Source organism: Triturus cristatus, chromosome 8 (assembly GCF_964204655.1).
Source record: "Triturus cristatus chromosome 8, aTriCri1.1, whole genome shotgun sequence".
Classification (NCBI taxonomy): domain Eukaryota; kingdom Metazoa; phylum Chordata; class Amphibia; order Caudata; family Salamandridae; genus Triturus; species Triturus cristatus.
The window spans coordinates 1,460,109,508-1,460,127,440 of record NC_140591.1 but is presented as its reverse complement, the minus strand read 5'-3'; the positions used below and the strand labels follow the sequence as shown (position 1 = coordinate 1,460,127,440).

Here is a 17,933-nt window from a genome sequence, read left to right as displayed (position 1 = left end):
TTTTTGTCCATAAAAGTTCAATCTGAGGCAGCTGGATAAATAAACAAAATAATCACAGCTGTTTTGTGAAAGCACACAACTTCTGCCCAATCGAAACATGTACTTCTGACTCCTGGCATGTGGGAGGAGCCAACGCCTCTCTCTAGTGATGCTCACATGATTGTATAGCGACAGTTGCACTGAAAAGCCAGACCATAAAAATGGGATACTGGCGTTAGGGGGGTGTCGTTGACTAGGAGAATTGGCGCCTATCGAGTTAGCGTCAGTGTTAGCTGCCTGTTTATCTGTGCGGTGCAACAGTTGAGGGAAAATACCCTAGAACCCTCCAAACGTTGGACCCAAAGGCCAATCAAGTCACAATTCTTACCCTATGCACACTCTCTAATATCAAGTGAAAGTCTCCAGAACAGTAAGTGTAACCAAACACAAGAGGAGTAATGTCTTGATTGTCTTTTCTTTGTCTTTAATCGAACAACGACCAGTCAACACGTGTTTCGTCGTTAGGGGGATACCCCTCGACTTCTTCAGGGCTGTATGGCTCTTTAAGTCCTAAATTCAGTCACCTCTCTGCCGGTTATACTTCCGACCAGGCTGGTCAATCTATCATACACTAAATAGTGTTGTCAAAAAAGTGTATCCAAACCTTATACTAAGGACCGGTGAAATGTCCTGAGTAATGTGGCTTGTTCGGATGCACCAGTGTTTATAAAAGCATTATGCGGTCGAACCCTTAAGCGAGTATGCTACGAAATGAGTGCTGTTGCCATGTTCGCGTTCTGAACCGGAAGGGTAGAAATGCTTGAATCAATCTGCACTGCTGTGAACATTACATTTCATAATTTTTTTAGCAGACTTGTGTCATTACAGAGGGGGGCGGACAAAATGCTATCTAGTTTGGACCAATCTTAAAGGCCATCTGGTGAAGATAAATCCCAGAACCCAAGTTGACACCATCAAAGTTTGTAACCTTTTAGAATGGCAATTGTTGGTGATTGCTAGCAGTGCATAGTTGGGCATAGTTTGTTACACTGGAGGGTCCCGAAAAAGACGCAGTCACACTTGAACTCCCATCCCATGCCCCCTTGGAACGGAAACACTACCAATCTCCAATGTGTTCTGGCTTTGATGGTGGAATGCAACTTGACTCCTTTTGGCTCATTGAAAGCTGGGCCCGCCATTATACTTGCCCAATCCCTTTGTCTTGGGGATGAAGGCTCCGTCTCAGTCATTCTATCTGCAACAACTGTGAGGGTTCGGAAGCGGGCTATTGTAAGAGTATGAACTGCTATAAAAATGATGTATTTGCATAAGCAAGGTCTGGTCCTATCTTCTGAAGTACAGCTGCATTCCTACTCTTATTGGTGAAAAGGAAGCTGGGCTGAGGTGAGGCTTTGGCTTGGCCCAGAAACAGGTCCTATACACAGCCCACTTCAGAGCCCTCCAATAGTCTGTAGAGGGGTGTGCTGAGGGGCTTTGGGACGTTCCTAAAATAGGGCAGCATAAACCTGTGGGTCCTTAGATTGCAAAGCCATACATTTAAGACTAGAGTCATGCATCCTAATCATTGAGCAAGATCAAAGATCAGAGAAATTAGCATGCAATGGATTTGCACTTTTTTTTATTTACAAGGCCATTTCATCCCAACAAAGGGAGTAGTCTAACCTTTAGAAGCTATAACACCCAATCAAAGACAAGAGTCAGGACCAGAAAACCGGAAAACTCTAGATGGCAAGAGTGAAACATAAGTCTGCCTACGGTAACCAGGTATGGGCGTTCCATATGCTATGTTACAGAGATCTGTATAGCATTGCATTGCCTTAGAAGGGTCTCGCATCACCGTTGAGTATTCTGAGTTTCTGGCTTCGTGGAAGACCCTCGGCTGGCGGAGCTTGGACAACTATTAGGGATGTCATTTGTTGCTTTCCGAAAGGAGAGCTGGCACTTTCATTAGTCCAGACCACATGGACCAACACATTGTCTTGAACATAGCACATCATTTTAAGAGGTGACACCATGAATCAGTGGAGCTCCTGTGTTAATAATAATACTAATAATCATCATCGTAATAAAAACAACAACAAAACAAAAACAGAACAATAATAATAGTAACTCTTTGATATAGCACTTTAAAGTTTAGTTTTGATATCTTTCAGAGTTGTAAATCACAGGTGCTACTATACGCTGGTGTGTTCTTCTAGACCCCAGAGGGTGGTAAAATTCCATCCAATGTTGGCATTTTGGATAGAGGCATAGACTAAAGACATCATGTCCCAGAAACCGTAGGTCTGACACAAAAATAAAAGTGCTGAATTCACTTGGCAGCATTTTACAGCCTGTGGGGTGCAGAGTGGGGCCAATAGTATATACACTAGGGCAAAACTTTGAAGAAAGTTATTGAACACAATTTTTGTTTTTTACATATAAGACGTGGATGAAAAAAACCTTTCCTCCACACTTTGCGAATGGGAAACAAAATCAGGTTGTTTCCCTTTTTCTTTTTAAAAGTAGCAAACATCCAACAAAATTAGCTTGTTTTAATTTTTGTTTTGAACAGTGGTATTTATGGAGTAGTACTTCTTTCTTTTTAAAACTGTGTCAATGACTTAGAATTATTTCAAAGGAATACATGTTGTGCTGTGCAGGGCCGTGTCTAGGTGTTTTGCTGCCCTAGGCGAGAATTGAAAAATGCCGCCCCCTCCCTTTTACTACCATCACTCTCTCCCCCTGTCATCCAGGTTAGAATAATAAATGCATTCGATATCAAAGAACTTGTATTAAAAAAATAATCCCCCTTTTGCCACCCTAGGCAGCCGCCTAGTCTTGCCTAATGGTAAAAACGGCCCTGGTGCTGTGTATGATTTGGCAATGCATTGTTTCGCTTTTTGCCACGGGGAAATAACGTTTTGTGCAAATTGTACTGCTTTGTTTCACACCATCTATAGATCATTTTTGTGACATGGCCCATCTCCAGCAGAGCAGAATACTACACACACTTACATATGAATACATGAACTAACTGTTTCCTGCTGCTGTATGTTAAGGCTACTGTAACTTAATAATGCGACCCGCAAAATGTACTTTGAAGGCAGAAGGACTCGTTTACTCTGAATATTCAAAAGCATTTTGTCATGTGCAGTACTTCTCTTGTCCTCTGAAGATGTGCTGATGTACTGGAAACATACTAGGAACTTAGAATAACTTATTTTACCATAAAATAGCAAAACACGCCACAGCATGGCATAGTGTGGCATAATATAATGCGGAATACCATAATCTAGTGGAACATAGCATAATATAATTTGGGATAACAAAAATAGCATGGATTAATAGTACAGTATAACATTTCATAACATAATAAAGTATAACATTCTAGCATAGCATAATAGCGCATAACCTAAAATGGCATATTGTAAATTGGCCCGACTTGTAATGAAATAGCAGAGCATAACATAGTTTATGCCTTAGGCTATGAGCTGTCCCCTAGACACTTTTGCTAGCATATAGGACGAAAACAATAGCGAAATACATCTATACCATTTAGCATAACATATCATAGCATTAAAACTCTTGCTGACAGGTCAATAAGTCCAACTATTATCTAATCATTTTCCCTGGTTCTGGTGTTGCAGCCATACTACATACATCCAGATAGGAGTGAAAAATATGCATACATCCCTGTTTTCAATTTATATATTCCACCCTTCCAGATGATAATGCTGAAGGGTAGGGCGATGTGAAACAGCTTCAACAGGAAAGAACAATGAATGGCCCCCAGGGGCCTGAGCAAAATCTAATCATTGGAACCCATGGCCTTTAATTTGATCTTGTCCATTACTCTGGAGTCCTATTCTGAAGCAGTTTGTGGCCATGATGACCAAGAAACTCTTCTTAAACAGAAGACCCAGAACAGTAAATGCTACATTAAGGACAGTCATATCAGGTTGGTGTATCATCCTAAGTTTTATATTCTGTACCTAATCTTTTTTTGTCAGGTGGCCCTAACTTATCGACGGGTGTATCCAGTGGCATGTCGTTATACATACCATTCTCTCTGTAACTAGCGCTTCTGATTTTCTAGACTAACCACAGAGGCATACAGCATAGCGTTGACCACTGCTCATGCGAGTGGCTCGTTACACAAGGGGCTCCTGGCTGTTACTCTTGAGATTTAGCTATTCCACGCCCAGATCACCATCAAAAACTGAGCCCAGTAGTGCCACGGGTGCAAGTTGAAAGGAGAAGGCCAATGGAAAGATATATGCCCTCTGGATAAGAACTCAACATGAGATCACCGCGGCGATGGCAAGCAAGCTAGGTATTGATGTTGCTCATAGTGATGGGAAGAAGTATCCAATGTTGGTACCTGGAGCATCATCACAATGATATTATTTCATGATAACTACAAAATATGTTGATGAATTCCATTTTCATTCATTGTATGTAATCTTATATCATGTAAATATGTGAAATTTGGCCACGGTAGAGTGGCACCCTTAAGCCTGTGAGTGATAACCTTGGAATAAGGTGTCCATGAAGCTGTACACCACAAGGACACCATGCTTTCTGTTCTAGGGGTCATTATGTTCTTGCTTTGTTCCAGTTGAAATCCCCAGTTGTAGGTTGAAATGATTGGTGAAGGTTGGAGAACATTAAGCTGTACTGAAATGGAGTACACCATTCCAAAATGGCGCCCATATGTTCGGAAACTCTGTCCTAATATTGTAAAATCGTTCCAAATTCTTCCGGGTTCCCTCACGTGATATGAGGGGTGGGCTTATTTAAGAGGCTCGACCAATGAGGCATGGTTTCGCCGCTAACTTGAGGAAGCGCCCGTTTCTAAGGTAAGACGAGAAGGAAGCAGTTTACTTAAATTAACAAGCTAAGGTGATATCTTTGGGACCATGTCAAACGGTTGAGATAGGTGTTCTGTGTAGATTATTGGGATCTTGTCTCTTTACGCGATAAGTACCGCTGTAAGTCGATTTACAGATACAGTTTGGTCTTCTTGGCGGGAATTAGATGACTTCTTGGAGTTAATATGGGGTGAATTTATCCATTGTACACTTTTGATAATAGCAACTCAGCTCGGCTAAAAAATGATTATTAGGAATAACCGACGGCTTTTCTTCTTCTAAATATAATTTTGAAGGAATCTTACAAAGATGGAAAATGCGAATAGGAATACTTATAGTCTATAATATGTTGCACACTACCGCTTTGTTAAAAATATTAGGAACATGGTTTTTGTCTCTGCTGTTCCTAACAGACAAATATGTTATACAATAGTTTTGGTTTTTAGGTTGTAAATAAACACATGGTGGGAGACATAGGCTGTCGTAATCAATAGCCCCCTTTAATTTCATAAATATGTAGTATCTGACTACCGTCACATGGTTAATCTGTTAATAGTGGGTCAGAATATTAATGTTAGGATGTGAGATTAAGAATGGGTGTTCGTGATATGATATGAGATTAAGAATAGGTGTCTATGATATTATCCGTTTCGTTGTTAGAAAAATGGAGCATACACATTGGTCTTAAATATACAACAACAGTGTTGATTCAATTTTACTCACGCAATCTATGGACTAAATTAAGAGTCCGATTTCTAATTGAACTAACCGGTGGTGTACATAGGATCTTAACCGTATATACACCTTTCAGCTACCTGGAGAGGTAAGGTGATTCTCGTTTTTCTATGGAAACATCTTGTTATCCGCGTTTTTCCTTTTATTGCAATCTATCATGCCCAAAAGAGGCTATAATAATTTCATAATTCACTCTTACTAGGTCACATGATATTTCTTGTGAAAAAGCATACCAATTGAAAGTCGACCACCTTTTGAAATCCCTGAAGGTCGTTTTTTTAAAAAACAATCTATGGTAAGAATTGACACATGAAATCTTTCTTAATACGGGTGTTAGTCATATTGATCTCAGATATTTAGTACTTATAAAAGATTTTGTTTATCATAAATCTAATAGTTCATTTACAGATGAGGTTCCTTAAATATTAAACTGAATTTTCTGCCTAGGGTATCGGACTACATATATACTCAGGCAGGATATACATGTGGTTTTTGAAAGTTTTAACTCTTGTTATGTATGTAAATTTGACTAATATGTCGAAATATTGAATACTGTCTGTGATGTATTTATACGTGAAATTTATGTTATATGTTTTTTGTTGCCTTTTCTTCAGTTTTTATCATTTGTATAGAAATATATAGTAACGTCATTTTCTCTGTATTAGAAATAATGTAGTTTGTTGTGTTTTATGTTGTACATAATGTGTTTTATACATATATATGTTTGTATTTGTATTTATTCACAGCCCTGACGAAGTTCGTAAAGAACGAAACGCGTTGGCTGAGTCTGATATCTCTAAGAGTTGAATAAGAATAAAAGAACAACAATTGGAATATTTGAAAAGACTCCTCTTTGGTGCACCGTCCTTTTGTAAAAAAGTTTGTATATCTGGTTTCCAGTAGAGCATAAGTACGGCTCGCTCTGGACGTGTTCTTGCACCTACTACGAATTTGTGTACTGATTTTGGATTCGATGTGCTCAACATTGGTCAGCCGTACGGTTACTTTTGTTCACATGATATGGAGTTATGTTCATGGCCGGTGCAAAGATTTTTCTCGTCCTACTTAAAAATGCATAACACACCTCTTCTGAGAATTGGCCTATATTTATTGCTTCTATGGATAATCTGGCATCATCTTGCAGATCGCAATCTTGGTCATGGCATACGATTGGCTTGCTGTATCATCAGCCATGCATATATGTGCCTGGATGGAACACCATATATCATACCAGGTGAACCAATCCACAAAAGGAGGAGGCATTCTACCCACTGAACAGAAGATACATTTTAAAATGCCATGTTTCATTCATTCTGATTGGTTCCACAATTTAGTCCCTTTAGATTGCTAGAATGGCTAAGCGTCTTGTTCTACAATAGTTCTGTACTGTAAGTACAGAATGTCACACATTGTAATTATGTATTTGGGGAGGACTACGTATGGGATTTCGTGACATGCAAACCATTCTACCCATCAATACAGTGGTTAATTTAAGCCGGTGGCTTCTGGTGCTCAGCACCGGCGCTTAATTGTCAACACTGGCACTTGTGGCATACTGCCTCCTTGTGGTGCTATTTGTGAAATTTGGAGATGAGCACAATAACAGTTGTTTAATAGTTCAATGTACATAAAATCAACTAATACATGGCACCAAAACTGTTCATATAGGTATGAGGGCCTAGAATAGTTTGAATTGCCACATTTATCGGAGCGTGATGGTTAATATTTGTGTTGTTTCTGGCACTGGCTGGGGAAATGGGTGGTGCAAGCTGCAGTGGCCTACTGACAAGGGTCCTGGCACTTAGTCTTTTACAAATTAAGTGCTGCATCAATAGTCATAAGGCCGATCTGTTATGGTGAGACAGAGATGGACATTGCTTGCCATTAGAGCTGAAGACTAATGTCTAAAAGTCTCAATGTCCTGGGGCCATATTATCAAAAGTGCAGTCAGCATGTGTGCCAGCTTTTTGCAGCCGAGCCCTGGGGCACTTCGTATTACAGAAGGGGCTGCAGAAGCATGGGTGTTTACATTCTGTAATTTCAATTGTGTCAGTGCTACACGTGCTGCACGTGCTCCACTGCACTCTCAATGGGTTGTTCCCTCACTTGCGCTGGGTGTGGTAATTGCACGCGCGCTGCATTATAGACATGGGTGCAAAGGCAAAGAGGCCTTTAGGAGGCACGCTGACTGTGCTCTAAAAAGAGTTGGCACACCGCCCAAGAGCACACCTTGAAAGGGGGAGGAAACCCCTAGACCTTCTCCTGCTGGTGGGTGCAGTGACTGCACCTGGTGGCAAGAGGGTCTGTGCCCCCCTTTTCAAACGTAGGCCTGGTTTCCACCTCCACAGTGAAAAGCAGACCGGCAGCTTCAAACAGACGGCACACCTTGCACTAATGCACGGTTCGCAGAGCAGGCACAGGTCCGTATCTGCCACAGAAACAGTGCCCTCGTAGTGATTGGGCACTCTGAACCGGTCTGCACCGGACGCACCCAGTTAAAGATGCACCTCTCGGTGCACTCTAGGGCAGTGCCCCCTATCTGCAATGTGGATCCTAGTGTTGCGTGCGCTGCGTCGCATTTGGCGAGGCAGCGCGCGCAACGAAATTCGGTTTTTTTCCCGTTACTTACCTGAAATCGGCCATATGCTGCATTTTACAACCCTCCACCCTGCCCCTCCCCGCTCTACGTCACCGCCCCGGTAACACGCCCTATACGGGCCGTGGCTGCTAGTGTGACAGAAGTCATGGAAAAGAACCAGGGCTTACAGAAACACTTACATACAACTGAACTGACCACATAATCTAAATGCAACAGGAGCACACACATGTCTCTGGATCGTGAAATAGCCTGTGCGCACGCGCAGCCTCTTAAAGATGAAAGCTTCTGATACAGGCGAAAATGAAAGCTGTGGTAGCCCAGATACAAATTCCATCTGTCAACAACAGTATCACATACTTTCAACATCTGAGGAACGTGGTTCAACGCTGAAAAGAAAGACTAAACGGGAAAGGGAAGCAACCATTTCCAGAAACGCTGGAGGAACTTCAAAGCAGTGAGGAAGGGGGAAGGAGCGCGGGCTTAACTCGTTTTCCTTTGGCTAGATTGACCTGCAGACGCAGCAGAGATTCTGGAAGAAAAATGGAACAGAATAGCTGCTGGTTTCATATTTGGACTCGGATGCAGGAGATTTAATCAACAAACTTGACGTGCTAAATAAATGATGCAGCTGTTTCCAGCTGGCCCCAAAGAAAGGCATACGCTCAAGGTCAGACTGGACAGCAATAGGATAATGGGAACTTCAATAAAGTCCTGTCACAGATCTGTATTTTATGTGGATAGCTGAGTGGATTACTGCTTTTGTCACAGAGATCCTTTTAATACCGCAGTTCATAAGATACAGCCCTAATATATAACAATGACTGGTACGAACTGTCATCAAAGAGCTGCATGCAAACTGCATAAAATAGGTTAGGACATTTTTTTTTCCCCAGTCTTTCATTATCTATTTCTATTGTTGCTGAAAAGGGTTTGTTTGGCAGATATACATTCTTCTTAGTAAACTCAGCTTTTATCAGTGCTTTAAAACAAATGGCATGCATGTGAGAGAGTGTCTATGGAGAGATGAGGGTCACTTTTGCTCAGTGGTCATGAGGGAATCGGAAGAGGAGGTCATGGTGGGGTGGGGTGGAGGGAGCGGGGCACCAAAAATGATTGTTGCACCGGGTGCCACCAGCGCTAAAGCTGGACATACTATTTGGACCTCTGATTCGAAGCAGTTCAGAACACTAAAGACTGAAAAAATGCCCACAGGTCTCCATTACAGGCGCGCAACACCCATTGGGCTCACCGGGCTTCAGCCCCCCCCCGTCATGTGTGTCAGCCCGGCTGAGACAGCCTCGCGGGCTGGCGTCCATCTAATTGCAGCCGCACCCGAGTACTTCACAGGTCTTTAAAAGACCGTTTACTCGTTAATAAGGCTTTTGTTGTGGTTTCACCCCTTCTTACAACCACTCTGCCTATGGCTCGAAGACTTAGCCCCCCCCCAAATCTTTTTCAGCCCCCCCCGAAATTTGGCTCTAGTTGCCCGCTTGCTCCATTACCCACATAGACATGCATCAAAGCCAGCAGGGAAAGTTGGGTTAATTACAGCAGTGAGTGAACGTTTGGCCATTCCCTTTTACAATTGTAATTGTTTTGTAACTGCATTTATATAGCGCTTACTACCCCTGACTAGCATTTAAGCACTTTGTAGCGAGTAGCACATTTTTCCAGAACCCAATGTTAGTGGTTAATCCCCTGATTATTGGTTAATGGTATTAGTCCATTACATGTACTGACTCCAGTTTTCTTTTTTAATGTTAGATTAAATGAACAAAAGTTAGGTGTGATTGTTAGCTGTGAGGGTATGTGATTCCATGCGGATGGTGGGTAAATAGATTGGCTATATGAGTTTAGAGTAGTACAATGGGACGCCTCAGGTCTCAAGCAAAACCCCATTGTACTACTGATTCGGGGTTATTAAATTGCATAGATATGGTTTCAAATGAGAAATTTTGATCAATTAAGTAAAGTGAGGCCATTTTCAGAAATGCAATATTAGAAACCAAAGCAGACAATCTTGTGACTTAACGAAGGCTATACTCAGAGAGGGGAGGCATGCAGACGATGGAAGGCAGGGAGAGAGTCATTCGTTCAAAAGAAAAGAGAGGAAAACAAGTGATAGTTTCAGGTCAAGGGCAAATTCTCATGCAAGTTTTTTACGAATATGGTGGGAGAAGACATTTTGAGATAGCATGCAGTCTGAGGATGTAAAACTCTTGGACAAAAACATTATTTGCATGTGAGATAGTGTACCGTATTGTAGCATTTGTATGACATTTACTACATCACATTTAGCACCGAAGCACACTACATCGTATGGCTGTGTGGTTGGAAGTGTGTAGACTTTGCTTTGATCCCATATGGGAAGTGTGTCCATGTCAGGTGAAATGTTATTGTGCTATGGAAAGCAGTGCTTAGGGGTGTGACCCATGGGCAATTTTAGAGGTAGTAGTGTGCTGGCAGCACTGATTAGCTTTGCATGTCCCTTTATTGTGTTTCTGTATATTTTCAATCCCATTCCCTATGCTGGCTGTGGCAGGAGGTTATCCACTCTGTGCTGGTATGGATCTGGGGGAAGGAACAAGTCTGGGGATGAAGTGAGAGGGAATTAGAAACCTGCCAGATAGACTGCTTTGCAGTTCTTCTGTACATGATTGCCACTATGAGTTATCAATAAAGGAGAGTTGCCAAGATGCATTGTAGTATGAAAATACTTTTGTGACAAACAAGGCCACTGGAATTGTGAGATTATGTGGCTGAGATGTTTTCCACATAATTATGGATTTGCCGCATTTGCACAGTGTATCATTTGCTACATAATTTGCAGATTCTACCCAGTACAATTTTGTTTCTAGCTGAAACAGCTCAAAAGTTACTAAAAATGCGGTGACAGGTTTTGTTGTGCAGTGGAAGGCTGTTTGCAAAAGTTGTCTGGTCACCTTTCAGTTGCCTATTGCTGTGTTTGAATGTTAAACTGTTTCTAATGAAGCAAACCTTTGCCTAGACAGTATTAGCGTGTATAGAAAAGAAAAAAATAATGCAATAGTACTCTAACAAAATGTGCATTATGCAACATATTTACCTTTTCTTGCTGTATAATTTAGTCAGCTCTGCCACATAATTTGGTTCTCTCCTGTCACATATTTCTAGTATCCCTGGAGATAATACAGGATGTTGTGTTTCAGGGTATGTAACCCTTTGGGAGCTGCAGGATAGGCTATGTTAGAGTCCTCCACTGATCAGCGATAAGTGCCATATGTCTCTAGTCTTGGTAGATCTGTTTGGCTAGTACTGAGTGTTTGGTTGTGGGGGGCACATAACCTGCATCTGTGCCCTCCAGTTTCCTTCAAGCTTCCACAGGACCTTCCATACATTACAAGCCGTATCCTGTTGAAGATGAGGGATCAGGTTGTGAATTGGAATAGTGCCTCCTATGGTGACACAGACTACACCAGATTGATGACGAGAGGATAGTCAGAAAGACCAGAGTTACTGTCCACCATCCTGTGGTTAGAGATGGAGTGAGATGATCCTGGTGCTGGTGTCTGAACAAGGGGCTGATGTCCCAGGGGTAACAGTCTTCTTCATGCAGAAGTGGAGGTGTGCTGTACCTGGGCAGCCTGTCTGCCTACTTGATCTATTAGTGGTCTGTACCCAATGTGAGAGGCTCTGTGATCCCCTGGGTTGGCTGAAACCAGGAGTTACACTCACTTAGAAGCCAGTAGGTGGTGTTAGCCTGGGTGACAATCACTTAGAGCTCATAGGTGGGCTGTAACCAGGAGTGATAATCGCTTAGAGCCCATAGGTGGGCTGTAACAAGGAGTGATAATCGCTTAGAGCCCATAGGTGGGCTGTAACCAGGAGTGATAATCACTTAGAGCCTAGTACTTTGGTTGTAACCAGGAGCAATGATCACTTAAAGACTAAAAATGAGCTGTAATCAGGAGTGATAATCACTTAAAGACCAAAGGTAGGCAGTAACTAGGTGTGATATTCACTTAGAGCCCATAGGTGAGCTGTAACAAGGAGTAATGTTCACTTAGATTCTGGTATGTGGGCTGTAATCAGGAGTGATAATCACTTAAAGACCAAAAGTAGGCAGTGACTAGGTGTGATATTCACTTAGAGCCCATAGGTGAGCTGTAACAAGGAGTAATATTCACTTAGATTCTGGTATGTGGGCTGTAATCAGGAGTGATAATCACTTAAAGACCAAAGGTAGGCAGTAACTAGGTGTGATATTCACTTAGAGCCCATAGGTGAGCTGTAACAAGGAGTAATGTTCACTTAGATTCTGATATGTGGGCTGTAATCAGGAGTGATAATCACTTAAAGACCAAAGGTAGGCAGTAACTAGGTGTGATATTCACTTAGAGCCCATAGGTGAGCTGTAACAAGGAGTAATATTCACTTAGATTCTGGTATGTGGGCTGTAACCAGGAGTGATAATCACTTAGAGCCCATAGGTGAGCTGTAACAAGGAGTAATATTCACTTAGATTCTGGTATGTGGGCTGTAATCAGGAGTGATAATCACTTAAAGACCAAAGGTAGGCAGTAACTAGGTGTGATATTCGCTTAGAGCCCATAGGTGAGCTGTAACAAGGAGTAATATTCACTTAGATTCTGGTATGTGGGCTGTAACCAGGAGTGATAATCACTTAGAGCCAATAGGAAGGCTTAGATTTCACTAAGAGCCCGTAGGTGGTCTGTAACCAGGAGTGATAATCACTTAAATCCCAGTATGTGGGCTGTAACCAGGAGTAATAATCACTTCGCACCCATAGCTGGTCTGTAATCAGGAGTGATAACCACTTAGCCCAGTGACAGCAATCCTCACCCTGCGGTTGAATGTGAGGGTTTGCTCCCAGATGTGCTAATTCCCTAGATCCCAATAGCATTAATCCCCTGTAGTGGTGAATTTCTTTTAAAACTTTTTCAGATTTCATGAACTTCCCTTAAATTTCAAAATGTAAAGAAAAGCAGGAATAAAACTATAACAAGTGAGTGTTACAGGCAAAAAACCAGCAAAAGAATACTTATAGAAAGTAAATTCTCCAGGAAGAAAAAAGCCTGTCCAGGAAAAGTCCCCATAAAAACCTTTTTTGTAACGTAACTTTGCCCGCAGGCAAAGTTGGAAGACAGTCATCAACTTGTCAAAGTCACAAAGTGCAAAAGTTGGGAGTTTCTGGTAGAAGTTGTAATTCACTTAGTTCGTATGCCCGAGCCCCCGTTTCACCAGCAAATGCTTGCACTGAAATCCTTTAACAGCTCAGCCACCAAAAAAAGGAAAAAAAGTTATACTTCTTGATGTTCCCTCACTTATTTCCCTCAACCAAAGCATGCTCCACGCCCCTAGCCCATGATTCGCCATTTCACAGATCAGGCACCCCAAAATGTTTAGTCCACTCTTTGTAAGCATCTGCACTGAAGTAAGCCCCTTAGCCGTAATGCAAAGAGAACTCCCATCACCTTCTCTTCTTCAACAAGGAAACGCCTAAAGGAGATTCCGTTTAAGGAGCAGCTCTTCATTCTTGCATCTGTTAGCTCATTCATTCAGTCATTCATGAGTTCATTAAATCACTTGTTCATTCATCACATTCAGATATTGGCTAGTTCGTTTGTTCGTTACTGAATTCATTCATTCATTTGTACATTCATTCATTCACACATTCGTCCCAGCATTTATACGTCGGTTCTTTCATTAGTTCAATAATTCACTCATTCGTTTGCACGAAGTGCGCCCTGCACTACAGCACTTAGTAACGTTGCACGATGCTGCTCCACTTCTGTGCATTCCATGCAGCTTCCACACCTGTCGCCCTCAGCATGAAGCATCAAAAAGGGGGCTCGCGCGCACAGTTTCTATAAAGGGCGACCCACTTGAGTGATGACTTACAACTGGCTGTTTAAGAGACCAGCATTGATTCTATAGGGCAATACATAAACACTCGATCATCAAATCAGCCAATAGCCGCACAGACCTGTAAGTGTATAACAAATCAAGGAACGCATCCGTATGACGGATCAATACAGAGAGCAACACACCGATGGTTTGGTAGTATGCATTTGGTAGTATGCAAGCCGTCAGGAATAATGCCACTTATGTCGGAAGTAGGTATAGTGTCACCGGGGTCATGAGCTCTCAGCACCCTGGTAGGTTTTAGGGGCACATTTCCCTTGTCTGCATTGGAGACCACTTTAGCCTTGTTACGCCGCTGAGCACATACCTGTGTATTCTGAAAAAGGGTCCCGCCGCTGCTGCCCTGCTGTATATGCTTGCCTCGGCTCAGCGAAAGTTTGGAAAAAGCTCCCGCAGTGACGTCCTCGCCGAGGGCGCTGCCTAACGAGCTCTGAGTCGTGAGAGATACGAATTACCTCACAGAAACCTCCCTTAGACCGTACAGTGCGCGTTCACTCACCCCGCAGCCGTCATGGACTCTCCCATGTCTAAGGTTACTGGGCTCCGCGCGCGCCATATGGCAGCTGCGCAGCACGCGCTCTAACTTTCTATCAGTGCTTGTCTTCTCAATTGCGAACTTTCGTTAGTTATCAAGCCATTCCTATTTCTATTAAAAGCTTTAGAATATATACAAAATCTATTGAAACTCCACACGCCAAAGTACGCTCACAAGAGGAGAGAAACAGAGAGGTGATGACATGATACACGAGAAAGAGAGAAAAGTCCGAGTTGTCATGTGATCGCGTTGCCATTGTGATGAGAGGTACGCAAAATATTTATCTTGTCTCTCGGGTTGACTTCTTTTGTAGGGGATCTATGGCGACGAATGAATGTGGGCAGGAGGGATGCCTCAAGGCCACGCGCGCACATGGACACAGGGGTGAGCTGCGATTGTGTGCGGTGGTGTCACTGTCTTCGTTTGCTTTGCTCGAGAGAGTGAGAGAGAGCGTGCGTGTTTGTAGATTACTCAACAGTGTCAGTAACCATAAAAACCTTAATTTTATGTTACCCATGGTAGTGATGCGGGTTTTGTATACATTTCCCATGTTACACACACTTCATCTTGCACTCCCTAAGAGTATTTGCTTTTCAACATGTGTCTCTAGGTTTCTTTTTTCATGCAATATCTGACTCTTGTACAGCGCTTACTGCGACCGGAGGCTCCTCTAGGTGTCTGTGTGAGTTGAGGTTGTGAGCAGCAGCGGTCCGTGGAGGGAGTTCCGTGGGGCGGAAAGGCGGGGCGGGGGCAGGGTAAGGTGTACTAAACACCGGAATATGGATCATTGGAAGTAAGTAAACAATTAAATAAATAAAACGAATTTCGTAGCGTGCGCGCTGCACCGCATTTTGTGATGCAGGGCGCGCTACAAAATTCGTTTTATTTATTTAATTGTTTACTTACCTCCAATTATCCATATTCCAGTGTTTAGTACACCCCACCCTACCCCTCCCCCACCCCGCCTTTCCGCCCCACGGAACTCCCTCCACGACCGCTGCTGGTTGTGAGTGGGTGTTTATGAAGGAGCAGGATTGAGAGCTTCAGAGATGAGGATGAAGGCTGTGTGAGTTTCTCATAGTGCTTGTTGTTGGTCATAAATATTTAGAATATATGCATATTCACTCCTTGGCCTCTCTGCACAGCCCACAGAGTGGTGGTCACATGTGTTAGTCATAATTGTGATTCTATAGGTGACAGAACCCCATTCAAAGGGCCGCGGGGTAAGCAGGAGCCACTGGGCTCTACTGTAGGGGCTGAGGCCTTTCACTCCTGATGTCCCAGGGCCCGGCCTACTCTGGGTCCTGAGTAACTGGGCCACGTCCTCATTCAGCACTTGACTCTCAGTGGTAGCATGGGCCGAGCAGTCCAAGGCTTCTTGGGAGGCAGGGCGAAAGGTAGATGCAGGGGTGAGAACACAGGCGCACAACTCAAAATACGAGCATCAGTAGCAGCAATAAATGATTGACCAGTTAAATATTTTTATGGAAAAAAGAAGCATTTAGTCTATTTTTATCAACACAAAGGGAAATACAGCATTCACAAACAACTTCCACAGTCCCCTGAGGTCAGGGCTCCAGTGTTTCTTTAGGTGAGTCCCTGAGTCCCACCCCCTCCTCGCTCTAGCGATAGTAGTTATTCTCCATTCACTGTAGGCAACATTCAGGTGAAGCCTCACTATTAGTTTGAGTCTCAGGAGTTCCAATCCGACTCTGTATTTAAAGTCAAAAGTGTTCCAGTGCTGATTATCTGGCAAAAAAAATTCCCCCAGGGCCGACTGGCCTTAAATCAGTCACCTGCAGGACCAGAGCAACTGGAGTCCCTGAGTGTACCCTTTACGTGGACACTAGAGCTGCAGCTGCTGTCTCCTGTAAGTCCTCTGCACACAGTCCAGACAGGCTCGGCGTGGCGGTCAGAAAGTTCCTCACACGCGGTCATGCAGCCGCAGTGACCAGAGGTTCTTCGTGGCTCCTCCTTGCTGAGTAAATTCTTACGTCCTGTGGGTGGAAGTAGTGAAAGGTCCTGACATTGATTATCAGTCACATTGCAGGTCCGTAGGTGGCCCCAAAATGGCCCCTCTCGTCCAGTGACGATCCGGATCAAATCACACTTCCTGCTTGGTCCTAGTGGCCCCTTCTGGCATATGGAGTCACCATCTCTCCACTGTACACAGGCTCTGACCTGATTGGAACAGCAGATATCCTCACAGTAGCCCCCTTAGTGTGGCAATCTTTTCATGTTGGCCCCTCCTGACATTCGGGGACTCCATCTTCCAACTGCACAGGGCTATGGCTACCTTATTATTGCAATCTATTCACAGAGGCCCCTCCTGAATATGGGGTCACCTGTTCCTCTCTGCACATGGACTATGACCCATTTGGCACAGCAACATCACAGCTCACTTCACAGCGGCACCCCTCTGGCATATGAGGGTCACCGACTTTCCTGGTGACCCGATCTGTGCAGCAAATGTTTCCACACACCTCTAAAGTGAATCCATTCGACAGGGTTCCCCACTGGACCTCACTCTTTCTAACACTCTCTCTTTCTTACTGGGCACACTGGTCTTGGCAAGAAAGCAGGCGTTGGTGTCTCTAGGCTTCAAGGCAGGTGGTCTTGGATTCACAGGGTGATATTGCTGGAGCAGGGTTTTCTATTTAAACCCAAACATCAGTTTATATTTTTGTATGTCATAATTAAAATTACTAATGATTAATTATTAAGTACTAAGTTTTGTTGAGTTTTTTATTAACCAACCTTATTAGATAAATACATACACATAAGGGTATTAGTGGGAATTAACACTGTATAATCAATACAATGTAGTAACGTTGTTTTGTGTTTCTTTTTAATTAAGTTGTCCATTGTGGCCTGTTAAGAAAATGGCCGACATCTACAGCCTGCATTTGAGTAGATGAAATATGAAGAGAGGCTTCGCTGATTGTGACCCTGGCCTCTGCCTGAAGTAAAAAGCTATGAAAAAAGATGACAACTCTGGGATGACCGCCAGTTATCCTTGGTAGAGAACATTTGTCACAAATGAAAATTTTTGATAAACTTGTGGTGGCTTCACTGCGAGTGATACAATTCCGGAGAAAGACATCCGTGGATGTTCCGAATTAGTTTTGGACTTCCTATTTTCTTATTTTGAATTTCGAGATATCCGAGAGCGGAGATTCTTCTAATGTTGCAAGATGACATCCTTTCCTGCTTAACGGGCATTTTAGAGCTTTGTTTGTAACTTTTAGTATGTAAATTTTAGTATAAATATTACTAGACTAGAGAG

The 17,933-nt window shown here is 43.0% G+C and overlaps 1 protein-coding gene across 1 annotated transcript in view; it reads right to left on the bottom strand.

The window, feature by feature from the left end:
- Positions 1–14,557, bottom strand: part of LRRC32 (leucine rich repeat containing 32) — a 127,534-nt gene extending 112,977 nt beyond the window's left edge. Inside the window, exon 1 of the mRNA XM_085623269.1 lies at positions 14,420–14,557. The gene's annotated coding sequence lies outside the window, so the exon portion shown is untranslated. The remainder of the gene's footprint in view (positions 1–14,419) is intronic.
- Between the last annotated feature and the right edge of the window lie 3,376 nt (positions 14,558–17,933).